Source organism: Mastigoproctus giganteus, chromosome 1, assembly GCF_048544385.1.
Source record: "Mastigoproctus giganteus isolate SK-2022 chromosome 1, ASM4854438v1, whole genome shotgun sequence".
NCBI classification, from domain to species: Eukaryota; Metazoa; Arthropoda; class Arachnida; order Uropygi; family Thelyphonidae; genus Mastigoproctus; species Mastigoproctus giganteus.
This window is the reverse complement of record NC_143575.1, coordinates 65,876,171-65,885,191: the sequence shown is the minus strand read 5'-3', so window position 1 is coordinate 65,885,191 and position 9,021 is coordinate 65,876,171.

Here is a 9,021-nt window from a genome sequence, read left to right as displayed (position 1 = left end):
ATATATATATATATATATCCGTCTCTACTCCTTAATACAAATTTAATACTTTAATAATATATATATATTACAAATGAAGTACGATCTTTGGAATAGTGTTCCAGCAGGTCTTTCGAATTACGATACTTGTGCTTTATTAAGCATTTTCTTTACTGGCTACTATAGTGTGTAGTTCATTTTTGATTTCAAAATGTGTTTGGTTCATTCATGGTTTCATTTACAGCAACCGTGGTTGCTGTAATTGAAACCTTTTATACAAAGAGTAATACCAACTGATAACTTTCAGAATTTGCTCATTTTTAACAAAAAAAATAAATAACCTCAGTTTGGGAGCACAAGTTCTTTCAACAGATGTAACTTGCAAAAATGGAAATCAAATATGCTGGGAAACTATTTACGATCTTTCCCAGAATATTTGATTTGCTGTTAGACACATCGCAGTCACACAATCACTTGTGTGTATATATAGTCTACTGTCAACAGACGTCCTGGTTTTCCAAAATTTCAAACTTAATCTAGGCTTACCTAGATGTTTTGTCATCTCTGTTTGTAGATATTAATTTTTAATCTCATACTGGATCTACTAGATAAGATTTTATAAAAGGCATTCTCATAAGGAAAGAGAACTTAGTCTTCTCAAATACACGCGTTCACTCTCATTCTACTATTGCCAACTGAAGACGTGTAAAACGAAAGCCACTTGTTATGGCTGTTGGCCTTCTGTTTTCAACCATATAACTTCAATTGTTCCAATTTCAACATTGACAACCAAGGATGAAGACGTGCACTTCTACTTCCTTGCGCATATTTTAATTCTGTTTTTAAATCCTAACTTATTCACACTAACTTAAATTTAAAATTATCATCCATTTTATTCTAACATCAATGCAGATTATAAAAAGGTGGGTACCATAATAAATTAAATTAAGCTACGCTATTATATTGTGTAAGTTATAAATGGTACTTTAAGAGATCTACAATTTTCCAATTGTAATAAATTAAATTAAGCTACGCTATTATATTGTGGTGTAGATTTTGAGTGCACTCGCTGTGCCATCCTGCAAAGGCACCCTTCTCTGCTAAAAGGCATTATTCCACTTGGATAACAGACAAACAATATGTTTTTATGGTAGGACAATTTCCATTGATCTTGCTCAAGAATGCCGTTTTATTTTAATTACTTGTTCGAATAAAACACACACACACACACACAATATATATATATATAATATATATATATATATATATATATATATATATATATATATATATATATCCGTATTCGTACACACTTATGTGATACGTATAAATGTGTAAAAAAAAAAACCCGTTTTTTGGTGGGAAGTGTAATCAGATATTTGATTGATGTGGTTTCATTGCCGTTGTGCTCTTTATTTTTCCGTTTTTTTTTTTTGTTAACAGTAATGCTGTTTCTAAAAATAATTATTCTTATTTGCAGAAACCAAATTTCCTGTATTAGTTGATATGCTATGCTTCGGTGATTGGCGCCTCCGTAGCCAGGTGGGCAGGAGCAGCAGTGCGTAGCACACGCTTCTTGATTAGACTGGGGTTCGAGCCCGTGACCACCAAATACGGAGGATGCGGAAAGATCAGGGAATGGCCACCGCATATCCCCCGAGCAATATGGCCTTAGTTGCTAATGTTCCTAAAAAACAGCTTCAGTGATTATTTTCTCTTATTATTTGTTTGTTTTTAATTCTCGGAAAGTAGAAAATTTTTAAAACAGTAATTCCACTGCATATGAAACAACATCACATATATTCCACTTCTTGTTTTAAAACATGTAACTTTTAATACTGGAAGTGAGATGTTTTAAACTTTTACGAAACCAGTTCGCAATTGCGTAAATTTATCTGTAACAAATTGTTTCTGAAAAGAGGAAAACATTTCCGGAAGTGACGGTTAGCAGGAACACCTAATGGAAATATGGAAAACACGTCAGTTGTTTATGAAATGAAACAAGCAAAAGAAAAAATGAAACCATCGTGATTATTTCGGGAAGCATTTTTCCATAGTCACAAATGCAGATTTTTTTTTTTTTTAATGCAGATTTTATTATCTTATTCAGTTTTCCAAGTATACCTATCATTTTCACTGTTTGCTGTGCACCTCGGATATGATTTTTAACAAATCTTGTCTACAGTTAGCTCTAGAAAGATGAATGCTGTATAAAATTATTTTGTACTGTTCCTATTAGCCTCTATGTTGCAAATACCCTTATAATTCAGCTCCTGATTTTGACAGATGTGACATGTACCAGTGGATGGCCAAGCGGAATCTCCCACCCAAATCGGCCCTATCTTGAATCAAACAAAACGAAATAAACTATTTTACTTGTACAAGTAATAGTTTATTTTGTGAATCTAATATTTTCAAGAGAACTATTTTTTTTTTAGTTATTAAGACTGTCGCGGTAGCGCCGTTACAATATCGGTGTCCTTCTGCACCGTGTGTAGTTGACCTTGGTTTGAATCCTTCAACAAGGGAGGAATAATTTTGATGGACTTTTTTCAAACCATAACCAGTTTACCGGTTTTTATCCCGGAGAATAGGTAAACCAAGCACAGAATTCATCCCCGCTTTATGTGCTTTGTCGCAAGATAAAAACGATGATAATAAGACTGTTATCAAGGCTTGACCTCTTATTTCAAGAAGGATGCCCGTATGAGTGGGGGAGTATTTATAAAGTTGATTGCCAGTTCCTACTAAGCTGGGACGGTCATTCATTAGTGCAAAGTAATTTGAAGCAGTGTCAATTTCCCGGTTTGCAGTGGCTTCCGGTTGTGCTCGACTGTCTGTCCCCAGCATTAGGACGAGGTCGTCTGTGCAAAAGCTTGGACATCTGACCCATTGAGATTGTGATTGAGGAAGGCGTCCATCACCAGGTTCCACAGGAGTGGCCCCAGGACTGAACCCTGTGGGCACCCCGGAAGACAGACAGAGTAAGTTGAGAGTAGGGAACACATATTGAGATCCTGCTGTCAGATATGTAGGTTTTGATACAGTGGTACAGGTTGTTGGGGATATTTGCCTCCCAGTGTTTAGGTATTGGTATTTGGTATGTTTGAGGGTCTAGTGGCTCCTGGGATTTCTCCCATCTCTGCGGTGTTCTCTGTATCAGGTGACAGTACCCTGTCAAGCCAGAGATTTCAAGTGTGTGGATCGTGCATAGTGTTGTCCGTTGTGTCCATTGTTCATCTGGGTTATTGGCCATCGGGCCCCCTGATGAAACCCGACGAGAAGGCCAGCCAGGTGTTACCAGTAAGTAATCAGTACTATGGCAGGTCCTGTCACCTACTTTCCTCTGATTTCAGTGGCTAGGACCTAAAAAAAAAAAAAATTGCTTTAATCGCTGTTGATGCTTTTGTTTGGTCATAGAGATTTGTTTTAAGAGCAAGAAGGGATTGGACGCAGGATGAGTTTTATTTTCGGCTGAAAAGGGTCGGGCAAGCAATTTTGCTGTAGTTACAATTTTGATGTGGGCTGTGCACTGTGAAGGTAGACAGATTTGGGAAGAGAGTAGGAAGGCTGGAGGGTAGAAGAAGAAAGGGACTGCTAGAGGTGTCCCCTAAATGTTCAGTGGGCATGCCCATGCCACACCAGAGGAAAAGTGGGTTTGGCCACGAGATGGGGGGGCAAGAGTGTTCCCCTACCCACCGGGAAAAAGAGATAAAGCAGGCCCGGCAAGGTGTTGGACCTGAGTCACTATTTGGCTAGTTGGCAGCAAGGCTGCGATCTAAGTCGTTCACTTTGACTCTCCAGGTGGTGGACTTAGTCTCGGCAGAGGCCAGGTTGTGTCACCTGCACATGACAGGCCAGTTACATCTAGGTCCCAGTGTTTGGTCGTATAAAGTAAGGACTCATTTGTCCTTCAGTTGCTGTAGGTTGTCACCGCCTCTTGTGTTCAAGTCCTGTACTCACTCAGCTGGTCGTCAATAGCCAGTTGTGTTCTTTGTGTCTATTCGGTCGTCAAAGTCTTAAATTTGGTTCAGGGTGGTGGAAGTGCTCTTTGCCTCGCGAAAAGATTTTGAGCGAAAAGCGTGATAGTTTTCTTCTTCCTGCAGCACTGTGTCCTCCTGATTTCTAAGAATGGAGCGTAGTTTGGTAAACCGCAGGCCCAGAGGTCTTTATAGATATCACATTCGTAGAGCATCTGTTCCCAAGTTTCTTCTTGTCCTCATCTACAATGCACTATGTCCGAGATTCCAAAATCGTGTAGCTTCTTCCTTAAGGAGCCATGCCCTGTCAGCAGGTAAGTGTTCATAGCAGGTAAGTGTTTACACATACAGGAGAGTAGCAGGTCGGGGAAACAGGGTAAACACGTTCAGTGTCTGGTATGAAGCTTCTAGTTAGGCGGCCTTTAGTGGAGTCATTCCACCGATTCTACCACACTGTTCTCATGTGTTCTGTAAGATGTCTTTTTTCCTGTGGTCTAGTCAGATTTGGGTCCGTAGTTTATCCCAAATGTGTGATTACCCTTCCTTTAGCGTGTTGGGGGAGCAGCCCACGCCCCACAATCTCCAAGTCTAGAGGGAGACATTCTGCAAGGACCTGGAGAGCGTGGGTGCTCACCGAGCAAAATGCTCTGGTTGTGAGGATTCGATGGGTGGTTTCCAATTTACTTCTGTTAACAGCAGTGCTTGCCTTAGCGTACCACGCTCCCACTGCATAAGCCAGTGCCGGGATGAAGAATGCCTTGTAGAGGATGGCGAGCGCCCTCTTCTTCAGACCTCAGTCTCTGCGTGTAACTAGCAAATAGGGCGAAATATTTTCTGAATTTTACTCTGAGGTAACCAAGATATTTGACTTCTGTTTGGAGTTTAATGGTTATTCCATTTATATTGTTCTGGTGAGGCCTCTTGGGATCAAGGGAGACTTTGAGGCATATTGAATGTGTCTTTTCCGGTGAGATGTTCAGTAGCTTCCCATTTCCCCGTCCTTGCAGAACAGAAATGGCATAATTTGCATGGGTCTCAAGCTGTGTCCTGCTATTAGCCTGCAGCATCAGTATGAGATCATAAGCATATGCCTGCATTCTTATATCAGGAATTTCCATATTGAGGGACTCGTCCAGCAAAAGAGTCCACAGAAGGGGGCCCCAGAACAGATCCCTCGGGGGCAGTCTCTGTGGACCTGCTTGGAGACAGTGGAAAAGGGAAAAGTCACTGTAATCCTTCTGTCATCCAAGTATGATCTAAGGCAGCAGAACAGGTTGCCTGGAATTTGGGTGCTCCGAAGTCTGGACGGGATTCCAGGCCATCAGAGAGAATCAAAAACGCCAGCAAAGTCTATTGATTGAGGAGAAAATACTTCATGTCGCAGTATTTTGCTGCCTCAATTTTGTTTTCCAAATCGTCTGCTGCTGAACGTCCTCTTCTGAAGCCGAACTGGTTCGGCGACATAATGTTCACTTTCTGGAAGTGAGTCTCTAATCTGTGGTATAGAAGCCACTCAAAAAGTTTGCTCAAGGTAGAAAGCAAAGCTTATGGGTCTGTACGATGTTGGTTTATCCTGGGGGTTGGTTGGTTTCTTAAGTATAACTCCTTAGCCGAGTGGTCAGGAACGGGAGTGCAGTAGCACACGCTCTTTGAGTAGACCAGGGTTCAAGCCCCTGACTGCTGAATACGGTCGATCTGCCAACCCGCACTGGACCAGCGTGGCAGATTATGGTCCATTTCCCTCAGCATGAATTGTTGAGGAGGCTTCCATCCTGCAGTGGGTTGATAATGGCTGCACTTTACCTTTTTTTTTCTTGCTGTTTTCCACTTATTAGGGTAACAGCCTTCTGAAAGACAGCGATTGAAGAGATTTAGAATGACTTCTACTGCCTTTTTGAGCACCTCTGGGTCAATCCAATCATCACCAGGGGTTTTCCTGTTTTTGATGTTTGCTGCTGCTATGTTCAGCTCCATGATTGTAAAGGGGACCTTAACTACCATGGTACAATAAGAGGAGTTTTCTTCACAGAGTTTTCTCTGTTCCTCAGTCTGGGGCTTAGTTTGAGGTTGGAAGATGTGGTCTAATATGTTGTCAATTGATGATTTCCAGGTTCTGGTATAACTTCCCGGTGCAGTTTCGGTGGCTGTAACCACTTATTCTCTTAGGAACTTGTTACAACTCTATAAAAAATTGCCCTTGGATCAGTATTGCCATTTGCACTGACCAGGGTTTCCCATGTTTCTTTTTTCTTCTGCTTAATCTTGGTCGTGTAGTTATTTCTTACCTCGTGATACCTGTGCCTTAACTTATCCACCTCCGCCTGTGGCCAGGTTCTGCATGCTCGTTGGAATGCTTTTTGGGCTCTGTTTGCTCTGTGTCTGAGGTCAGTTAGTTCCAGTGACCACCAGGGAACAGCCCTGGGGACTGGGCGTTTCTTTTTTATGGCTATGGCCGCTGCATCCGTGATTAATTTTGTCACCTACTGCTGGAGTTCATTTAAGCTTTCGCCTTCAGTTCGGATCCCATCATCGGCGTCCTCTGGAAGAGATCCCAGTCGGCCCTGGGAATGGTGTACCTTGGCGAGAGAAGTCTGACGAGATGTCGTGGAATTACGGTTCGGTGGAGACTGAAGGTTATAACTTTATGATCAGATGTGGTCCAGTGGTTCTGTACTTCCCAGGGGGGTGAGGTGTCCTGCTGTTGTGCGGCTTGCAAGGGTAATTATTATTATTATTTTAGGGTTGCCCGTAATTAAATACATTAACTCGTATTTTTGTCTGTAAATTGCGTATGTTCTATGGTCGATTTGCCTGTTTTGCTGGACGAAAAAACCCTAGTTACTGGGGAGAAAAACCTTGCTATCTACGCCAGAGACCGACTAACTCAGCCAAGGAGTGAAGGCTTGCAAGGGTAAGATCAATATTTGCTTCCCACATTGTACTTGAAAACGTGGGAAGCTGATTCAGTAGGTTCTGCTTGCTGCGCACTTCTCCAGTCGCTGGCCATTTTGTGTACCTCTCCTATCCGACGTCTCACTGTGCCAGGCCGGGGACCTGCAATTTGCATCCATTCCAATAATAATTTTGGCACTTGGAAGCTGGCGTTGTAGGGTTTGTAGATACGTTGTGACGGGGAGAATGTCCTCTTCCGGTCTGGCATAGACCGAAGGGACGTAAAATTGCCCCTGTGATGAGGCAGTATGGGCACATACTGCTCAGTTTGTGCAAAGGTCGGTTATTTTTGTAACCGTGAGGTCTAGGTTACAAACCACAACAGCCGCCCAAGGAGCCGTTCCCCTTCCACTTGGACAATCTTGAACTTTAGGGAGTACCCTCTCACTCCTTTATTATGTGTATATGGCTCCTGGAGTAAGAGCACGTCCAGCTTTTTTTCGTTAGATTTCTTAACTAGCTGAGCAGCAACTGCCCTAGAACGCTGTGCATTATGTTGTGCAATTTTTATCCCGAAGTGATTTTATTGTTTTGGATCACTCCCCATAATTTATCCGTAGCTGTTCTGTACTCCTTGCTTTATTGTATGTTGGGCAGGCGCTGTGTCCCTTATAGAATGGTCATGGCAACTTCAGGACCTTGCAGTTTACGCAGACCGGGGCTTCAGCTTTGTTTGGACAGTCTCTATATTCGTGGCCATTTGTGGCACAGTGGCCACATATAGAGTGTGTTTGCTGCAGGTGTATGTCGTGTGGCCAAAACGACAAAACCTGAAGCATTTGGGGACAGCCACATACACCCTGTAACGGTGACTGCCCCAATTTTTATATATACGCTTATCTGTTGTTTATGGATTTCCAGACAGCTCCAAGACCCAGATGACAGCATCTGGGCCCAGTCCAGGCCCTGGTCTTGATCTTCGGTGTGATGTGCTGCTTTTGTGCTCCGTCCTGTTGCAGTTCATTAAGATTTTTCCTGTAGATTTCTTGGACTAACTCTTCAGAGGTGATATCATTATTAGTATTAGTAACGGCCGCATGGTGCAAGAAAGCCTATGGCTTATGCTGCACCAGCCAAAAAAAAAAAAAAAAACAATGATAAAATAAATAAATAACTAAATAATAATAATTAATAAATAAAAAAAATAAAATAAAAAGGAAATTAAACCTATCATCCTATGCGCTTCCCTTACCCGTAAGTACTATCCAGATGACCTTTGAATTTCCCCAAACTGTCGACCTCTACTACCCATGAAGGCAGCTTACTCCAGTAATTTATAACTCGCTGGCTAAAATAAAACTTCCTGCAGTCCAATCTAAACATTTCCCCCCCGTAACTTGAATTTATGTCCCCCAGTTCTAGCATCATTTATAATTTTGAAAATTTTAATTTTGTCCTCATTCATTTTACTGATGCCTCTCAGAGCCTTAAACACCTCAATCAAATCTCCTCTAAGGTGTCTAGTTTCCAAACTCTGCAACCCACATATTCGAAGTCTTTCTTCATAAGGACGCCCTTTTGCCGATCTCACCAGGCGAGTTACCCTTCTTTGCACCCTTTCAAGAAGCTCGATGTCTTTCTTTGGGTGCGGTCTCTATACTTGAACACAGTATTCCAAGTGTGGTCTAACATAAGCCTTATATAATGGGATTATCACGTCCCTATCTCTACTTGCAAAAGTTCGATAGATCATCGATAGGACACCATGGGCCTTCCTTGCAACCTGTTTACAATGCTCAGAGAATTTCATGTCTGACCGTATCGTAACACCCACGTCCCTTTCCTCCAGTACTGGGTTTAGTTGAACTCCACCAAGTGAATAAGTTTTTTTGGATTACTGTTTCCCAGGTGTAATACCTTACACTTTGTTGGATTCAAGCACAGCTGCCATTTTTCTGACCATTCCTAAAGTCTATCTAGGTCTCTTTGAAGAAGCTCAGCTTGACAGTGATCATTAACTACTCTACCAATTTTAACATCATCTGCAAATTTAGACATCACGCCCTCTATCCCTTCATCAATGTCGTTTATGAAAATTAAAAACAACAGTGGTCCTAATACTGATCCTTGAGGACCCCACTTCTTACATCAACCCAATCTGAGGAATAGC